The sequence below is a fragment of the Chaetodon auriga genome, chromosome 14 (genome assembly GCF_051107435.1).
Source record: "Chaetodon auriga isolate fChaAug3 chromosome 14, fChaAug3.hap1, whole genome shotgun sequence".
Taxonomy (NCBI): domain Eukaryota; kingdom Metazoa; phylum Chordata; class Actinopteri; order Chaetodontiformes; family Chaetodontidae; genus Chaetodon; species Chaetodon auriga.
The window spans coordinates 26,268,160-26,289,758 of NC_135087.1; the positions used below are offsets into that span (position 1 = coordinate 26,268,160).

The 21,599-nt window shown below is 41.2% G+C and overlaps 1 protein-coding gene across 1 annotated transcript in view; it reads left to right on the forward strand.

Annotated features, from left to right (window-relative positions):
* Window positions 1-9: 9 nt before the first annotated feature.
* Window positions 10-21,599, forward strand: part of iars2 (isoleucyl-tRNA synthetase 2, mitochondrial) — a 62,798-nt gene continuing 41,208 nt past the window's right edge. Inside the window, exon 1 of the mRNA XM_076748686.1 lies at window positions 10-406. The gene's annotated coding sequence lies outside the window, so the exon portion shown is untranslated. The remainder of the gene's footprint in view (window positions 407-21,599) is intronic.

A 21,599-nucleotide genomic window follows, 5' to 3' on the forward strand; every position in this document is an offset into this window, starting at 1 on the left:
TTTCAGTGTTTATACATGGCTCATGTATGTCCCAGCTCAGACTGGGAACAACACAAAGCATCCGTCTGAGACTGTACTTCCGTAGCTCTGTAGCCAGTCCCTACGATGCCACTCGTGCGTAATGCTGCACAATGGATGCGCTGGCACTGCTGGAAGATCACGCAAATGGTAGGATCAGGATGGAGAGAAGTTTTAGGGACCACGGAGATTCCCTGGCCCATGATGATGACTGGCTAATAAGCCGATTTAGATTCCCTAGAGCGGTGCTCTTGGATCTATGTGCTGAACTGGGCCCAGTGTTAGATAGACCCACCCGCCGGAACCGCGCCATCCCGGTGCATATCCAGGTGCTGACCACTCTGGGGTTTCTGGTGACTGGCTCCTTTCAGCGGTAATTAGCTGACAGGTAAGTGTTTGATATGATTAATATTATATAATGTTACATTGTCTGTCTAAAGCCCCTTTTGGGTATGATATAATTCAGTTAAATTATGTCCTTAAGTCTGGGATATCGCAGCCATCCCTCAGCGCCATAATGCCAGCCGTTTTGTGTGGCATTATAAAAATGACCAGTCGATACATCAGGTTTCCTTACACTGTGGGTGAACAGGCCAACATTAAAAGGCAATTTGCAGCAATGTCCGGTTTCCCAAATATAATCGACGCAATTGACTGCACTCACATTGCTATAAGGGCTCAGAGTGAAAATGAATTTGCTTATGTGAATCGAAAAAATGTGCATTCACTCAATGTACAAATTATTTGTACCTCGGACATGATCTTGACGAATGTAGTGGCACGGTGGCCTGGGTCAGCACATGACTCATTCATCCTGACGCACAGTAGTGTAGGGATCTGTAATTTCTGCCACACATCGCTCTGTGGCACTGGAACTATTCACTGCGGTGACGACGTGCCGCCACTCTTTTTTTTTTTTTTTTTTTTTTTTTTTGTATTCGTGACACCACTACTGTGACCACCAAACAAAATATCCTTTCTGGCCTCCACCTCACCCACAAGCACCTCGATTTCAGTCTCCGTAAAATTTCTTTTTCTTTTCTCTACCATGATCGAACGTAAAATGCCATTGATCAGCAGGCATATTTATATGCAAAGCTATTCATGAGGTACTTTGCATTGACCATTCATGGTAAAATGTCGGTGTGTCGGGGGCGGGATGTGAGGTGAATCCACCTGCGCAATCTTCCAGGTGGAGTGTGATTTATAAATGGAAAATTGCGTGAAGGTGTGAGTACGCACGGTTTTATAAATTCGAATATTTTTTGGCGTATGCCATTTTCAGCTTTTGGGCGTACGCACACTTTTAGTATGGATTCTACGCAATGTTTTATAAATGAGGCCCCTGGTCCTTATCCACACTGTGCCATTCACCCGCTCTGCTTAACACGTGTATAAATATTTAAAGATGTCACAGAAAGTTATTGATAACTGGAAGAACTGTTAACCAGACTCCTTGGGGTCGGTATTATTTGAAACAGTGGCCAGATGACAGAAAAAAGTTCAGAAAGAGGAAGAAGAGAAAGGAATAGATAGATTTGTAGATTGGACAGGTAAATGTACTATCCTGTCATTAATAGCTCCTGTCAAAATCATTAAGACTACTGCCTCAGAAGTAGCCTCGTGGACGTCCACCATCTATCGTATCTCACCCCAACCCTGCAGGCATAAGCGTAACACATTTGACCTACAGTTGAAACCAGAAGTTTACACACACTGTAAAAAGGACACATAAACCTTTTTTTCCTCACTGCCTGAAATTAAATCAGACTAAACCTCTCCTGTTTTAGCTCAGTTAGGATTACCAAAATTATTTCTATTTGCTAAATGCTGCAATAATGAGAGTTCAGTGAAGTTTTTATTACTTTCTTCGAAGTCAGAAGTTTACATACACAAAGATTACTATGTCTTTAAACAATGTGCGAAAGCCCAGATGAGGATGACATGGCTTTGGGAGCTTCTGATAGGTTAACTTGCAACATTTGAGTTAATTGGAGGCACACATGTGCATGTATTTTAAGACCACACCTCAAACACACTGCTTCCTTCTTTGACATTATGGGAAAATCAAAAGAAATCAGCCAAGACATCGGGAAGAGAATTGTGGAGCTCCACAAGTCTGGTTCATCCTTAGATGCAATTTCCAGATGCTTGTAGGTGCCACGTTCATCTGTTCAAACAATTATCTGCTAGTATAGACAACATAGGAATGTCCAGCCATCATACCGCTCAGGAAGGAGACGGGTTCTGTGTCCCAGAGATGAACGTATTTTGATCCAAAATGTGTGAATTAACCCCAGAACCAAAGCTTAAGACCTTATGAAGATGATGGTTGAAGCTGGTAAGAGTGTGTCATTATCCACAGTCAAACGAGTCCTGTACCGACGTGGGCTAAAAGGCCACTCAGCTAGGAAGAAGTCATTACTCCAGAAGCCACATAAAAAAGCCAGATGACAGTTTGCAAATGCACACAGGGACAAACACCCTATTTTTTGGAGACATGTCCTGTGGTCTGATGAAACTAAAGTGGAACTGCTTGGCCATAATGACCATTGTTACATTTGGAGGAAAAAGGGGGAAGCTTGTAAACCTGAGAACACCATTCCATCTGTGAAGTATGGGGTTGGCAGCATCATGTTGTAGGGCTGTTTTGTGCAGGAGGAACTGGTCCACTTCATAAAATAGATGGCATCATGAAGAAAGAACATTATTTGGAAATACTGAAGCATCATCTCAAGCCATCAGCCAGGAAGTTGAGGCTTGGGTGCAAATGGGTCTTCCAAATGGACAGTGACCCTAAGCATACTGCCAAAGTAGTCACAAACTGGCTTGAGGACAACAAAGTCAATGTTTTGAAGCTGCCATCACAAAGCCCTGATCTCAATCCCACAGAAACTTTGTTGGCAGAATTGAAAAGATGCGTGCAAGCAAGGCAGCCTACAAAAATGACCCAGCTACACCAGTTCTGTCAGGAGGAATGGGCCAGGATTCCAGCCAACAATTGTGAGAAGTTAGTGGAAGGATACCCAAAATGCTTGACCCAAGTCATAAAGTTTAAAGGCAGTGCTACCAAATACTAAGGAAATGTTTGTAAACTTCTGACTTTGAAGAAAGTAATAAAAAACTTACTGAAATATTCTCTCTCCCATTATTGCAACATTTAGCAAATAGAAATAATTGTGGTATTCCTAAATGACCTAAAACAGGAGAGGTTTAGTCTGATTTAATTTCAGACAGTGAGAAAAAAAAGGTTTATGTATGTTTTTTACAGTGTATGTGGCACGGTGGCACAGTGGCAACACTGTCGCCTCACAGCAAGAAGGTCCCGGGTTCGAATCTCGCTGCGGGCACTGGGTGTGTCCTCCACCATGCTTCGGTGTCTGCTGCTCGAGGAGGGCCTTTCTGTGTGGAGTTTGCATGTTCTCCCCGTGTTCACCTGGGGTATCCTCCGTAAAAATATACCCCCACTAAAAACATGCAAGAAGATCACCAATGGTGACGAAGAAGATGGGTCCCCGGGCGCCGGTCTGGCTGCCCACCGCTCCCTGTCTGCCGCGGAGGAAGGACGACCAGGATGGGTCAAAGGCGGAAGACAAATTTCACCTCCGTGTGCTGTGTGCATGTGTGTGTGACAATAAAGGGGAATGTCTCCCCCTGATTCTTCTTCTTCTTCTTCTTCTGGTTTCAACTGTATATCAGAACTCCTCGACCTATATAGATGCAATTGGAGCCCCCAGAAGTGTACCTGATGAATATAAATTGGTTGATCAAGTTGCTTCAGGGTTTGAGTCTCTATTCTGGTGGGTCACTATAAATAAAATGTAGGCAAGATTAATTACATCCTTTTTAATGTCCGGAGGATCAACAATATGGCTTGAGATGCCATTGCTGGACTGCATGAACAATTGGCTGCTACCTCCCTGATGGCTTATCAAAGCAGAATGACCCTGGATTTCCTCCTAGCTGAAAGAGGTGGTGTGTGCGCTCTGTTTTCCCAAGACTGCTGTGTGTTCATCCCTAACAACACAGCCCCAGATGGCTCCATTGAGCCAACTCGAGCCCTTTCTGGCCTTAAGACCATGTCAGAAGAGTTAACAGAACACTCAGGGCTCCCTTAACTCATTGGCTAAACAGGACCTTTGGCAAGTGGAAAACATTAATTATGTCCATTCTTTTTCTTAGTTGTTGTTGTAACTGTGTTAACTTTATGTGTCTTGTTGCTGTATACCATGTATGAGGCACCTCTGTCTAAAGTGTATTACCACAGCTATCAATGACAAATTCCCCACACCACCTCCTTACCAATTGTCACAACATGCTGCTGAAACTGTTCCCTTGGTTTCCCTCTTTGAACCTGGAGGGGATGAGACTGAAGACTACAAGGACGTTGATGATGACGATCACTGTTTATGCTCCCGAATCCCTGTAAATACATAAATTCTGCTGGGGGTCACGTGATGCCATCACCCTGAGCAGTCGACTGCTGCTGAGCTCCTGCTGCTAATGAGCTATATTTGACTTTTAACGCTACCTTAGAAATAACAACCGCAAAGAAACTTGCATATTAGCTCCCAGACAACATGCCACATACAAAAGCCTCCAAAGCCACGGCAAACACGCCTGTTGAGGACCCAGATCCGAAGAAGACCGCAGCAGCTAGCAAGGATGCTATGTGTGCTGTGGACGACGAAGCCCTCACTATGGAGATTTCACAATATGTCGCTGAGAAAATATCTGCGTTGATGGAGAAGAGGTTTGAGGATCTCTCAGCCACTTTGGACAATATTACTACACGCTTGGAGTCCAATACTAAACGCATCACCGAAGTTGAGAGCCGCGTTTCGGAGGGAGAAGATAACATGGTGACCATGGAGTCCAAGTTGAAGAGCCTGGAGACTAAAGTCTGCACTTTGGCGGAGAAGAGCCTTGATATAGAGGGACGCAGTCGCAGGGAAAATATTTTAATCTTCAACCTCAAAGAAAATACGGAGGGCCGACAGCCGATTACATTTTTTGAGAAGTGGCTGCCTACACTGCTGAACTTGGAGACCAAGCGCAGCATCATTAAAATTGACCGTGCACACAGATCCCTCGGCCAGTCGCAGCCCAACCGGCCCCGCGCAGTGATCATCAAGCTGCACAACCCGAGGGACAAGATGAGGATCCTGGCTGCTGCGAGGGAGAAAGGAGCGCTGACGCATGATGGACAGACCATCTTCATCCGGCAGGACCTAGCGAGCTGAGTTAAGGAGATGAGACGCGCATTTAACGGAGTGTGCCAGTGACTTGTTGAGATGAACATACGTTTCTCCATGCGCTTCCCCGCTACCCTGTGCTTCACTCACGGAGGGAAAAATCACTCTTTCCACTCACCAAAGGAGGCACTTGCCTACATAATAATGGTCACTACATCCTAATCTCAGGTTATCTTTATGGGGAACAGATCCTTATTGGTTGCATATATGGCCCAAATTCATATGACTCCGCCTTTTTCCCTAAGCTCTTATCTGAAGTCACATCACTATCCACACCTTATGTCGTGTTGGGGGGCGACTTTAACTGTGTCCCTGACCCAGGCCTCGACCAGTCCCCACCAAAACCTGGCCCAATCCCTCGAAAGAGTCTCAGACTGAAAGAGTTTTGCCATGATTTAGAGCTGTATGACACATGGAGAGTGACCAATCCCAGGGGGAGAGATTACTCCTTCTTCTCCAGTCCCCATCAGACGTTCTCGAGAATTGATTTTTTCCTGACATCCAAGATGGTCTTTGATAGGGTGGAAGAGTGCTCAATTGGCATATGCTCATTGTCTGACCACTCTCATGTGAGTTTAAGCATCAACCCTCCTTACGCTGATCCAGCCTCTCGCCACTGGAGGATGAACCCTTCTCTACTGAGCAGTCCGTCATTTATTGACTATATTACTGAACAGTGGAATATTTTTATTGCCGCTAATAAGACTCCTGATGTCAGCCCATCTTTACTGTGGGAAACAGCTAAAGCCTATCTTAGGGGATGTATTATATCATATACCACAGCTCAGAAAAAAGCTGCTTTGAAGGAACAACTTAGCTTGGAAAATACAATACAGCAGATGGAGGCACAATTCAAAAATGCACCCTCTAAATTTTTGTCTAAGAAATTAGAGGCAGCCCGCTCAGCCCTGAATCAGCTTTTAACTAAAAAGGCTGAGTCAGCCATTTTCTTTGCAAAGCATAGACTTTATGAATCAGGAAACAAACCTGGCCGCCTCTTAGCAAGGTTGGCGAAAGGTAGAACAGAGTCAAACACAATATCCTCACTACTGGATGACAAACAGACTAGACAACACAAAACCAGTGACATCAATAAAATAATGATGCAATTTTATCAGAAGCTTTATTCATCTGAATGTGAGTTTTCTGAGGGGAGGAGAAAAGAGTTCCTCCATAGAGTCTCCTTCCCATCCCTGTCAGAAGAGCAAAGAGAAAACCTGACTGCACCAGTGACTGAGAGGGAGGTCCATGCGGCTATAGCGTCCTTGAGGGGTGGAAAGGCACCGGGGCCTGATGGGTTCTGTCCGGAGTTCTATAAGAAATTGAAACACCTGCTCGTTAAACCACTTACGGACATGTATCTGGACTCCTTTGGGACTGGTCGCCTCCCCCCAACACTTAACATAGCAAATATCACTCTTATCCTTAAGAAAGATAAGCCACCTGATGTCTGTGGCTCATTCAGGCCTATTAGCCTTATCAACGTGGATAATAAGCTACTATCAAAATTGCTTGCAGCAAGATTAGAAAAGCTCCTGCCTTTCTTAATAAATACTGATCAAACCGGATTTATACAGGGCAGGTTATCTGTCACAAATGTGTGAAGACTGTTGAATGTCATACAGTACTCAAAAAAGACAAACCATGGAGCACTCGCCGTATCTTTAGACGCTGAAAACGCGTTCGATAGGGTGGAATGGGAGTATTTATTCGATGCTCTCGAGAGGTTTGAGCTGGGGGGCGATTTTCTTAAATGGATTAAGGTGCTTTTCAGCTCCCCACAGGCCTGTGTTGTCACTGGTGGCATGCAATCACCACCTTTTCCACTGCATAGAGGGACGAGACAGGGCTGCCCCCTGTCCCCACTGCTCTTCGCGCTAGCAGTCGAACCCCTAGCGGAGGCTATAAGACAACATAAGGACGTACATGGGGTTACGATGGGAGGGAAAACCCATAAAATAGCCCTGTACGCCGACGACATCCTGCTATTTTTGACTAAACCAGATTTATCTATACCAGCTATTCTCTCTATTATTCAGGACTTTGGCTCATTCTCAGGTTACAAGATTAACTATGGAAAATCTGAGGCTATGCCATTAGGCTCTACCGATCTGGCTTCACTCACCAACTCCCCCTTTAAATTGTCCCCTACAGGCTTCACCTACCTTGGGATAAAAGTCTCACCAGATCTGACTGAGCTGTGGAAGCTTAATTTCTCTCCTATAGTAGCTACAATAAAGAGGGACTTAGACAGATGGCATGACCTCTCGTTATCCTTTATGGGACGCATTAGTTTAATTAAAATGAATATATTGCCTAGGTTATTATATCCCCTACAAATGTTACCCTTATGGATCTCCAAAAAGGTTGCTTTTGATATAGAGAGGGCATTCTCTAAATTCATATGGCATGGCAAAAGACCCAGACAGAAAATTAAAATCTTACAGTTACCCTCAGGTGAAGGTGGCCTTGGCCTACCAAACATAACCTATTATAACTGGGCATGCCACGCTCGCTTCTTGTGGGAGTGGCTGCATGCTCATCTGGACTCCAAGCCCTGTCTAGACTCATGGTCCTCTCTGCCCTCCTCGCTATGGAGCTTGGTCATGGGTGATAAGAAAAAGCTACACCGGGACATCAAGAGTAATCCAATTGTATACAACACAATTAGAGTGTGGGAGAAGATCTGTAAACACCTAGGCAGAGGGGGTTATGCCTCGTTTCTGACCCCTCTTACAAGAAATCAGGATTTTCCCCTGGGTCTCCATTTTAGTATGTTTGACAGGTGGCACGATAATGGGGCACGTGTGATTGGAGACTTATATGACAATTTGATGTTAATGACTTTCCAACAACTGCAGTCCAAATTCAGCATCCCTAAAGAACATCACTTTGGCTTTCTTCAGATCAGACACTTTATTGGATCTAAGACCCTATCCCCTCCTGGTCTGGTCATATACAATGAGGTTGAGAGGTTCCTTATTTCACGAAAAGGTGTCACTGGTTTTATTTCTTGCTTCTATGCACTACTGTACTCTCTTAATACAGGCAATATCACAAGCATTGCGCGGAAGTGGGAGAGAGATTTTGACACAGAATATATTGAGGATGACTGGCAGGAGGCCGTTAAAGTTTTTAAATCCACCTTTACATGCAACAGATTGAGAGAAACACAGTACAAGATACTGCACCGTCTACACCTAACTCCATACAGATTAAATAAGATGGACCGTCAGATTTCTCCTCTATGTATTAAGTGTCTCAGGGAGTCTGGAACGTATTATCATTATTTCTGTCAATGCAAATTGATCAGAAGATTTTGGGGTACAATTTCTCAAGAACTGAGTGGCATCTTTCAGGTAAAGGTGGGGAAGGACCCTGGCTTTTTCATCCTCGGCCTACCTTCAAGGGAATTGACCATGACCCGCTTGAAGCCATGAAAGACTCAGTGCAGTCATGAGGGGTAATGAAAGGTCCTTTGATGAGATGTGGGCTCCTCTGCTTAACTACCTACCTGATACTTTGACTCAGTTAGTGATGAGGGGTCAGTTCTCATTACAGTGGTCAAATTCACCTGAGTGAAATGCACAAGTGCCTTCAATTTGAAACCTGCACACTGCAAAACCTTGTTGTTGTTGTTTTTTGTTTTTTTTGTCTGTTTGTTTGTTTTGTTTTGTTTTGTTTGCCTTAAGTATTATTGCCCACTGTGTGGGAAGCTGATGTGACTGTGATTGAACTGATGAGTGTTATGTGCATACTGTACGTGGAGCGGTGTATACGGTGGGGGCCCTGTGTACGATGTGGGGGATGTATGTGGGACTGATGGCTTGAAGACTCACCTTTTAGGGTCAAATGGATGGCAATATCCTGTTTTATCATGTTTATTTCTGTCTGTCTTTGATCACTTTCTGTGCCTCAGATGATGGCAGATTGTATTTTATGTCATATGCATATGGTGAAAATTAATAAAATTTGTTAAAAAAAATAAAATAAAATAAATTCTGCTGAAGTTACCACATACCCTTACACACATGTAGAGGCGTGAAATTTATAGTTTTCTTGTATGATTCTTGTGCTCATTGCGGATATGCTATCAGTAGAGTTTTGGAAGGTTGTACTCCCCTGGGAAAGAAGTTCTGCTCCCAGCACCCGGTTCTAACTCCTGATATGAATTGTTTAGCTAACGCTGTCTTTTATGACTGTTTTGGTATGCCCACATTGCTCAAACAGTCTCAGGCAAAACAAAATCCAAGAGGCGTAAGGCAAGGCTCCTGATCAGGGCAAATAGACTAAGGTATTTATCGGAGAACAGGAGAACAGGCGTAGTCAGAAACAGGCAGGTTCGGCAATGGGAGATCAGTCTATATGAAATTGCTGGAGGGTCTTGCATGGGAACAATAACAGCCTGGCAAAGAGTAAGTGTGGCAGAGCAGCTTAAATACTGCACTTACTGCTATGAGCAATCAGGTGTGTGATCAGGTGAGCAGGCAGGTACACTGTAAGACATTTCAAGCTCGTTCAACTTGCAAATGATAGTCAAACTCAGCTCAAAAGCTGTAGTTCATCAAGTACTGTCAACATGGTTTTTTAAGTTGTCCAAGTTGATTTAACTTTTAACCACTAGTTGTTTCAACTTTTTTCTGTAAGTTAAAACAAAGAATTATTTTACATTATCAGTGCATGAAAACTTAATTTACATAATCCAACTAAGTTACATTTCTGCATTGTTATAACTCATAGTTCAAAGTTAAAATAACTTATCAACATTTATACAACTTGCCATTTTGAGTCAAGAGGATTTAACTTTAAAATGTTTTGCAACTTAGATGTATAAGTTATCTTGACTGATAATTAATAGTAACAATCACTGAATTCTCGCAGCCTCTCTATTCAGAAATATAACATTTATTTGAAAAACAGTGTCATACAGCTTAAACATTATGTTTTGATCTCAAACATGCCTTCACACCTAAATAGGTGGGTTGACACTGAACAATCAGGCTCATGTAAGACAATCAGTGGGTTCATAACATCCTGAGATGGACAAGAGCAATGTTGCATGTTAGTAAATCTTAACCATTCTTTTGCAAAACAGCTGACTTTTAACACATAAGTCTCAGTTATGATAACTGCCAGTGCTGGGGTTGAGAGAGACAGTAAACAGTTTTATAAAATCCAAATATAAACAAGAACAATATGATACAATGTATCATGATACAATCCCAAAAAACAAAAGTTTAACAAATCTGCTGGTTCCCACATTCTTCCAAAACTTGAAATGAGAATAAAAAAGATGAAAAAGAGAAACAGAACATTTGAGGTATTGTGGGGTTCTGCTGAGGCAAATTAAAGGGTGTTAAGAGCTTTCTAAAACCATACAACAAACTTTTGTAGCCCTGTGGCTCTTATTTTCATTCATTTATATACAGAGATTAAAATGTTTATGTTGGTAATAAATAACAGTTCGTGAGATGTAAATATGTTTTTAAAAAAATGTTGGATTATAACATGTTAAAAAAACAGTCATCTTATATACTGTTAAAAGTCAGAGACAAAAGGGTAGTGTTAATTTTAAAAACCATTCGTAGTTGGTTGTCAGCACAGATGACAGGAGACCGCATTTGTTTGTGGGGCAGTGAAGCAACTTTTTATTCTTTCATCTCTGTATGTCTGTAGTCTTTCGTCAAATCCTGTCTTCACCTTGTTCAGGTAGGAGGTATTTAGCGTCGCCAACGTGCCACAGCCAAGTTAGCAGCAGCAGAGTCTGTTTTATCAGTGTCTGAGCAGGTGAGTTGTAAGCTATAAAAGTAATGTGAACACTCATCACTTCCAAGACTGACGGAGAGTCGTCCCGTGGTTGATGTGTGCGAATTCTGAGAAGCTGCCAGAGGTAAATTCATGTGTTTTTGATGTAGTAGCTTATTTACTAAGAGGAATTATGTGATTCAGGACCAGACATTTGCCATTAGAGGGAGAGAGTGAGGACCAGGAGAGCCCTGGACCGTGGCAGAGACTGTAGCTGCTGTACTTGAGCGTGGTTTGCTGCACGTGTTGCTGCACGCTCCATTCCCTTGCAGCTGAAACTGCACCTTGTCTTTTGCCCCTTTTCCCCATCTTCATCTCTGACTGTTGTCGGACTCAGAGGGACAATCAGAGGGACAATCCCCTTTATTTGTCACACAGATACATGCCCATATCATGCCCACACACGCCATGCACTGGTGAAATTTGACTTCTGCCTTTAACCCATCCTGGTCGTCCTTCCTCCGCGGCAGACCAGGAGCGGTGGGCTGCCATCCAACCGGCACCCGGGGACCCAGTTCCTTTTGTCACCATTGGTCAGGTGGTGATCTTCTTCTTCGTGAGTACACTTAACATTTTGCACGTGCCTTTTTGTTTGTGCTGGTTAAAAGCAGTGAAGTGGCCATTTGTTTCCGGCCTCCCCACTCACAAGCATTGACTGGGCCTGCAACGTTTTTTTTGTTTGTTTGTTTTTTTCACATTCGATAGCCCTGTATGAATGAGTGTGTGAGTGTGGGCTGTGGACACTTGAGTTTCCCTGGTCATTTCGATTTATTTTACATTTTCTAGTTGGATTCGTCAGGGATCATTTGTGGGTCAAACCTGCCAGAGCATTATATGAGAGTTTTGAATACTGTTATCAGTGCATACTTAAAGGTCAACAGTGAACCAGTGAACCACCACTAATTTGCAGATGACTAATTTGTAACTTTGTCATAAATAATTCTGGTTGTTTGAAGTAAATCCTGTGTTGTAATTGTGAGGGTGATACTTTTTGGACAAATATAAAACAAGTTAAAGCAAACTTTTATTTTAAAGGGGAAGTATGAAATTTTGTGTTTACTTCTTAAAAGTTATTGGAGGCACCGCCAAGTTATTTTATATCATTATTACAGTTATCACAGGTATATAGCGCCATCTCCAGATGAACTCAGGCCCCATCCCATTGTACTACAACACCGCAATAATTTGTCAGTCAGTATTCATTAGTTACATGGGACTGGGGTTACACTTTCATCTCTAGATAGCAGATCTCTTTAAAACAATACTCAAGTAAAATTGTTCTTTTGTTAACCAAAGGTTCTTACACATTTTAACAAACCTACAGTTCAGAACAGTGTGCAAGGTCTTCACCTTTTAATTTATGCTGTTTTCTTGACTTGGTCGATAACTGATTTCAAGATCAAGATCAATATTCCTTTATTTGTCCCGCGAGGGGAAATTTCAGAATACAGCAGCATCAGTAAAGATTAATAAAGATTGATATAAGAAGTGCAATGCAGATTAGAAACAAAACAGTATATACAAAAGAGTGAGGATTTAAATAAAAATAAAAACAAAGAAATTGTAAAAAACTTGTAAGAAATTGTAGATCGTATTTACAGATTGTTATGTACATGTTTTATTGCACAGCTTATTGTCCAGACTATTGCACTGATTTGTGTTGTACAAACTACACTTTAAAAACATAAGCAATTTGTAAGAACAATGCAAGTCCCCAAAAACAGCTTCTTCTCAGTATGAGCTTGAGATGTGCATTAATTTGTGTAAAGGTGTTATCTTGGCAGCGTTATGTATATCTGACCTGCACTGTACAAACTACGCTGCTGGAAACACAAACAGTTTATGAAGAACAGTCCCAGAGTCCAAAAACTACATTTTCTTCTAGTAGGAGCTAAAGATGGGCATTCATTTGTTTACAGGCGATATCTGAACAGCTTATTTCTGAGACCATGGATTCACTGGTCCAGTTTAATGCTCATGATGACCCTCTGAAGGATTTCAAAGGAGTACTTCATGTTGCGGGGGTACTTGAGGTTAAGGCAGTAGATTGCGCCCATTAACATGGCAAAGTCTGTGCGCACATCTTTGAGGTCATGAAAGGTAATCATATCCTCGACCACCACAGCCACATTAAAGACTTCCAGAGAAAATGCATCATAGAGAGGGCCTTCGTGTCCAATAAGCAGTCCGACCTGCATTCCTGTCATTATCACATCGTGGGTTTCTCCATGAGCCTAATGACAAAGACATGCACATCTCAACTGACATCTCCTGTTTGTAATTTAAAAAATGCAAAACAAAAATATACAAATTGCTATTATTATATTTTAGATATTAGTAGTAGCCTCAAAACAACTGGGTTTTGTTGTGCCAATGCCAAAATCAAGTCATTATTTTGTGTTAGTTTATCATTAAAGTAACTTGGTGTTCATTTATCTGTTCTTTTAATCACAAATCAAGCTCACTCTGATATTGCATCAAACATAGATCATGTTAGGGGTTAGAACAGTTTTCGAATGTTTTTTTCCATTTTCTGGATATTTTTAATGACTAATTTTTTTTTTTAAGAAGAATCAGGGGGAGACATTCCCCTTTATTGTCACACACACGCGCACAGCACACGGAGGTGAAATTTGTCTTCCGCTTTTGACCCATCCTGGTCGTCCTTCCTCCGCGGCAGACCAGGAGCGGTGGGCAGCCAGACCGGCGCCCGGGGACCCATTCTTCTGTCACCATTGGTCAGGTGGTGATCTTCTTGCATGTTTTTAGTGGGGGTATATTTTTACGGAGGATACCCCAGGTGAACACGGGGAGAACATGCAAACTCCACACAGAAAGGCCCTCCTCGAGCAGCAGGCACCGAAGCATGGTGGAGGACACACCCAGTGCCCGCAGCGAGATTCGAACCCGGGACCTTCTTGCTGTGAGGCGACAGTGTTGCCACTGTGCCACCGTGCCACAATCAATAATTGATTGTAAAGGCAGCCAAATTGAATTTAATTGAAAAAAATTGAACTATCAATTCAAGAAACTGGCTGAAATTTGCATCCCTACCAATAAACGAAGACCACTTAGAATGTGTGTAATGAATTTTAATTTACCAGTGGTTACTTTCCCCAAAGTATTTAATGTACAATTTTAAGACTTTAACCTGTAGATAAGATTATTTTTTACAATGCTAGAAAAATATGACATTAAGAGGACAATACAAGACAAACAGCAAGGTTTGGTGTTCTGTATAATGCTTTAGAGTTGTGGGGCGTGTATCCATGTGAGTATGGGGACTGACATGTTGAAGTATGGTGTAGCTTAAGCCACAGTAAGAATTTGTACACAATTTCTAAAAAAATAAGTGTTTCTTTGGCAATGGCAATGTCTCAAATAAAGCAAGAGAAAAGTGAGTGTAGTATAAAATGTGTTAATATACTGACTTATATCACACATCCTGATTATACCAGAGGAATCCTCTGAAAGAAATCGAGGAAGACCAAGTAGGGCAGCTGCTCTCCTGTTTTCGTTTGTGTCCTCCAGGAAATAATAAGACAAGAATTTCAGTGAATCCTAAGCTAGAATCCAAATTTTTGTAAACATTATTAGCAATGTTGTTCTCTATGCCATACATACTTCTTTTCGAAGACACTCCAGAATTCCACTCAGGGTCAACTTTCTGTTCGATGCCACAGCAGCTTTGTACACTCCAAAAAGACTTGGCACTGTGGCATCTAGTCCTTCCAGACTCCAGCAGGTCTGTAGTGACAATTCTGTGGAATTCAGCACTAAGCTGAAACAGGCATACTAAAACAGCAGCGAAAAGGACACGAGTGAGGGAAAATCAGAGCAACATAGCGCTGTCGCGGTAGGAACCAAGAAATCACAAATATCACTGCAAGAAAGAGAACATGCTTGTTGTGGAGGAAGCATTCAGATACCTCAGTAAAAGTATCAATACTGCACTGCAGGTCAAAGCCCTCATTCAAAACATTACTTGCGTGAAGTAAGCAAGCATTATCGGCAAATGTAAGGCACTTAAAGTAAAATTATTCATGTTGTTAAATCTCCCTCCTGTCAGTGTTTTACTATTATATCTGATGGCTATGAATTAGTATCACTACCGCATTCAAGTTAAAAACATCTGGAGATACATGGTTTCACTGCACAGGAAGGGGATGACAAAATGTCAATCTGAAAGTATACTAACTAAATAAATCAGACAGATTTAGTGTAGTAAAAAGTAAAATATTTGCCATGAGAAATAGAGGAGTAAAAGTAAACAATTGTACAAAAAAGAAATACTCCAGTGAAGTACAAGTACCTATAATTTGTACCTACTAAACTGTAACTGAATAAAGTACTTGAGTAAATGACTTTCACTTCCACTGTTTTTGACTACACATAACAAAATACAGGAATTCTATGCCGTACTGAGTTGGCAAAGGATTACCTGTCTTTGACAAAACAGTGCAGGCCATCTGTCCATGACTTCAGAGATGAGTGGCTCATCACCAATGACCTCTTGTCTTCGCTGTGAGAATGTTGCAATCATCAGTTTATCCAGGAGTTATAAATCTGGATCTCTCTTCTGCACTTCTAGAAGCATTGTCTCACGATCCTTCCCTGATTTAACAGCAGTCCACCCATCAGGTGGCTCTGGCAGGTAGTGGATCTCTACCATTTTGACTTCTTGACTGGCTTGCCGTGCCCCTCTCCCCTTTTTCTTTTATTTACAAGATCTTCAGGGCATCCAGCTGCCATCATTCTCTGACGGTAATTTCCCATCTTGAATCTCAAGCTGAACACCCAGCAATACCATCCTTTCTGTGACCCAGGCTCCCTGAAACAAGGGTGCTTTGCAACAAGAGCTTTGGCTACGCTTTCATAATGGTCTTTACTGGGATAGGCTGTGATTTGGGATATGATATCGGCAAGTCTGTCCAGTATCTCACTCTTCACAACGTTTGAGATGACCATCACAGTTCCATCCTTGCTGCCCATAGTCGAAACTCAACATCATGGGAAAACGCTGGGATAACAAAGGGATCAGGCCATTCAGCTGAATCACAACTAGTCAGGGAACCAAGGCTTGTGGTGTTTAATGCTGAGTCAGAAGCCACTTCAGAGGACATACACAAAACTTTCAGAGTGGCTCGTTCCATTGGTAGGTCCTTGATATCTGTCAAATTACAAAGCTCTCTGTGTGGTTGTTTGTGTTGTTGTTAACCTTCTCTCCATGTCTGCAGTGGAGGTGTGGCCTGGTGGTGCAGCGGGCAGACGGCACACCTGACGCTGATCTCCACTGATTCTCCTCATGTTTTAAGCAGCGTGGCAGAATCGGCACACTGCCAGATTGTTGAAGCATCTTGCCTAGACTTTCCAGCCATTTGTCTTGTGCTCATAGCTTCCTAGTAGTCCTAGTCGCCTGTGTCCGGATCTTGTCTTTGTTTTGATTAACCATATAGCCTCCTAGGTTTGGTTTTTGTCCTTAGTAGCGTGTTCTTCTTCCTACCCGCTCGCCACAGTGTAGTGAATGTTTTGTTGTCTTGGGCTGATTTTGTGTTATCTTGTTACTCAGGGTTTTGTAGTCTTTTGGATTATTCATTATTGTTAAATAAACTGTCTGTGTTTAACAGCTCCCTTTGTTTCTCGTGCTGTTTACAGTATCTGCCTCCAGGGTTCAGTCCAAAATACATTGATTTGCGAATTGTAACAGTATTTCATCAGACAATGATGCTACAACAGAGGAATCAGCTACGCAGTTATTTGCATCCAATACTTTCTGTATAATTTTCTTTATGTTTTGATTAGCAAATTCTCCGATGTCAAATAATTCATCAATTACTTCCTGTGTTGTTGAATTTGAACGTAAAATGGTTTGCATACGGAGCAGTAAAGTTTCCAACTGATTTTTTAATGGCCTCTCCATTTTCAAAAAGAGGTTCAGCCTCCAGTATAGGATCATATGAAGGTGATTCCTCAGTATCAGAAACAGAATCCTTCCCGACCCCTACTACTCCGTTTGTAAGGGTATGCGCTACACAAAACTCTGATCTTAAACTATTTAGGGTTGAAAACTTATGATAGCGACTTCTGTGAGTAGTAAATGTTGACAGTATACTAAACTTGAAAGATCAATCTGCAAATTGACATTTAACTGTTTCCCTCTTCCTTCAATATGTCTTCAAGTGAGCATAATATTTGTTAATGTCACCAGGCTCTGAGAATGTACACAAATCACAGCATAACTTAGTCACATTTTTTTTTTTACCTCTTTACCTCTTTTACCTCTCACATGTTCTTTCAAATGATTTTTAAGTTCAGCTTGAGTTTGAAATGTGCTCAAACAGTCCTCATAAACACAGACAAGGCCTGAGCCCCTCAAATGATGTCTGTGACGCTCTTTGCAATGCTGAATTATTCTTCCTTGACCATTGGTGGTGAACACACAAAACTTACATTTCCACTTCATGACCTGAGCATGCTTGTTGACACCTGTAAACTGAAAATAAAAATGAATTGCACGTTTAGGTAAAAGACAGTGTATTACAAAAATAACACCCAAATACTTATGTATTTATTTTTCAAGTGTTTAAATTATTACTCTTTCAAAATGCATAATAGTACTTGTTCTTAAAAACCTGCTACTATAATATTTGCTGCCAGACCCTTCCTAACCTATGTAGGAGAACCCGAGACCTCTAAATGACCTTTTTCCCTTGCATTCCCTCAGGAGAGCTGGAGACAAAAGACATTTCAACTACAAAGGATTATCTATCCATTAAACTGTTTTCATGGAGATGCTAATTCTTTCTTCCAGCTTCACACCAGATGAAGGCGTTAAAACCGTCAGGGTGGACAATTAACAGATCTCAAGAGGCCCCAAGAATCGGATAACATTGACAAGTTATAAATCAGAGATTTCTGGAGCAAACTGTTTTGTGTGCTTTTTTTTTCTACCACATCAGGAGAATACAAACAACATGTTTGATTCAACTTTGGACATTCCCACAGCACTAAACTCACAATTTGTATGGTATCAATGCTTTTCCCATGTTGATCTTCGTTCTCAGAAACATTTTTGTCTGGGTTTCTACCATGGAACCATACTGCCATCTAGAGACTAGTAGCGATTAGGTTTTAGATACATGAGACAGTTATAATTAGTAGTGCTTAATTCACCAAATATAATCTGCCTTTCCTCGTTCCTTTGTTCTATTAGTTAGTCATACTACTAGTTATCATATAAGTTAGTATTAGTATTGAAGAATGTTGCCATTAATCAACGAAATGTCCCTTACAAAAAAGAAGTTTATTTAAGTATACTATTAGTATACTTCTTCTCAACTAAAAATAAGAGAGTTTACTTTTGATGTACTTATCAGAGATATACTTAACAAAGTTATACTTAAAGTATACTTGGCTTATACTGAAAAGTATACAGAAAAGTCGAAGTATATTTGGCTTACATTTGTACTTGTACTTGAACTTTTGATCGAGATTTACTTAGGAAAAGAAAATAATGTTCAAGTATATTTGGATCACGGTTGTGCTTATTCTTTTGATAGTAGCCTATTAAAATATTTTTCCCCTACATATTAGCTTCTTTGAAGTACACTGAAGTATGTTTTACATACTATCTCATGAACTTACATATTCCACAAGCAAATTTGCAATAACAATAACAAGTCAGCTTTGGGGTGGAATAGGATCCGATAAAATATTTTGTTCTTTTCACCCGCGAGCGTTGTCGTGTAGATGGGGCCTAAGATGCAATAACAGCATTCCCCTGTAAATCATTCTAATGCGAGCAAAGGCCAGGGACCAGTTGCACAAAACTAGGATAAGGGATTAAGCCGGGATATGTTGGTTATCCTGGCTCAACTTATCCATGATCCGGTTGCACAAAAGCAGGATAGTGGAAAGTGGGATATGTTATGGGATAAGTTGCCATGGAGATTTATTCTGTGGAGCTAGCCTGCTCCAGACCAGGCTAAATTCCAAGAACTATTTAATCTCATCCCTTATTTCAGTCAGCAGTCATCATAAACGGAAACCAATAGTTATTCCACTGCCCACTACACATTGTTATCACATTCAACTAGATCCACTGTCATTATTTAAACATTAACACAAAACATAAGCATCATTAATTTAAATTTTACTTGATTTAATTAATTTCAATTATTGTAGATAAATGATGTTTTTAGATGATGTTGCAATCATTACATAGACAGTTTCCCATATACTATATATAAAATACACATCCAATATAAATGTAAATACACATCAAAGAGTAACATGATGTTCTTTTATTGAATAAGGATAAATCAAAGCATCAGTTCCTTTCAAAACTGAAGTCACACAGTGACTCTACAAGATAGAAAGCACATAATCAAAGCATATTATACAACACAAGAATAAATACACATTCAAAGGTCTGTATATAATACACCACACATGTCTGCACACTGAAATAAATGCAGGACAAATCCATACACAACAAGTGAACAGACAAATGAATGGATGCAGTATCCTCCCTGCAAGCTTGTATACACACGGTATACAGCACAAACATAAGAGGCCAAATCAATCTAAATTAAAAAAAACAAACAAAAAAACAAAAACACAAATTCCTCTGCCAATGCAGAGGGGTCTGTGTATGGTGTCAGGAGAAAAGGCTTGCAGGCATACCCCCTGTCCCCCAGCAAGACACCAGAGAATTCACCTGTCAATACAAAATCTCATCATCACAACCTCATAAATAGAGTGACATTCTTGACACAGCTATGATGTAAAAAGTGGTTATTGTACATTCTTTAGTATTATTCAGGGCACTTACCATTCTGCAAAATGTTCTTGTATTAAATCTTGACTTGCTGCCATGTCCGTTTTGGCCCAGTCATAATATCTCTCTCTCTCTCTCTCTCTCTCTCTCTCTCTCTCTATATATATATATATATATATATATATATACACACACACACACACATATATAGGGATATATATTGGGATAAATAAAGTTGATCTTATCTCAATGAGATAATGAAATTATCAAGGAGTTAATACAGTCTGATGGAGTTACATTTACACAATTTCACTCACATCTGCAGTCAATTTCACAATTTCAACTGATTCATAATCAGTGTTCAACCACGTTTTCGGAGATGTTAATTAACTATTTGGATTGTGATGGTTTCAGCGGAGCAGTGAGTGTGTATTTGTGCGCCACTTACGGATTCAGGCGGTCTGCAATACTTTGCCATGCTTCTTCTCGCTGTTTTATAACTGTGGCGGTGTTGCCTTTCTTTTTAATTTGGTCCTTTACCTCCTCGTAAGCCTCCATGAAGATTTCTGCCTCCGACGGGGAAAAGTACGCCACTCTAGTTGCCATGGTGAATCGGTGAATCTGTGATCTAGTGATGGGAACGCCAGTTCTTTTAGATGTACTGAATCACTAGAATCAGTTCACTAGAAAGATTCGTTCAAAAGATTCGTTCACTGAATCACCGAATCATTCAGTGCTTGGCAGGAGGAGCCTGCGACTCCTGAACTGATATACGGCTGAACGGTTCAAGTTTCAGTTCAGTTGACAGCTTCCAGGACCGGGAGACGAGAGTGTTGTGACTGTGTTGCTTTGACAAACACATTTGTAAATATAAAACTATATATAACTATATTATAAATCATGATGTTTTAAGTGCCCTATCCTATGGTATGCTATGTAACTGGTCTACTCTGCAAATTGGGCTCAGTTAGTGATCCGTTCACTGAACGTATACCCCACAGTACATTCAGTGAAGGATTCACACTGAATATGCACCGTTCCCTCGCAAATTGTCGCAATGAGATGATCAGACAGTCACGCGTTTTCTCAAACTGCGGGTTTTATACACTATTTGTTACATGCTGTGTCCTACTGTACTGTTGTTGCGGTGGCAAATTTAGCAGAGTTTAAAAAAAAGTTAGTTTTCTCCGAGGTACACATGAACACAAAACACCCCTATCTCCCTCCGTCGCTCCTCATTACTGCCAGCATAAGCGTTTTAAGTTTGTTTATCCGCCAAAGTCCTGCAGCCAGCCTCAACCCATCTGCCTTGGCCAAATAGCTGCTGAAAGAGCCGCTCCTCGTCTGTTACCGACACCGAAGGACATCTGAAGCGTCTCTGCCCAACATTGACTGCAGCACACATCGGACGCACAAGTGACAGCCTGGGGCCCAGCCTTTGTGTCCGTTCGGGACAGGCTGTCATCAGAGCGCCGCTGACACAGAAGTAGGCATTGTCCATGCTTCTTTAAACAAAGAGTTGGTGTCGTAGGCTATAACAATCTCAATTTTCATTTAACTCGCATAGCCATTAATTCAAGAAATTAACACTACATTCGCGTCTTGATTTTTCTTCAAAACTACTTCTCACTATTGCCAAACTCGCCTTTTATTATTTTGCATAGCTTCTTCATCCATTTGTTTGTGTTACATCATATAATCCATATTATTTGTCATTCATTATTCATATCCATTCTCATTAT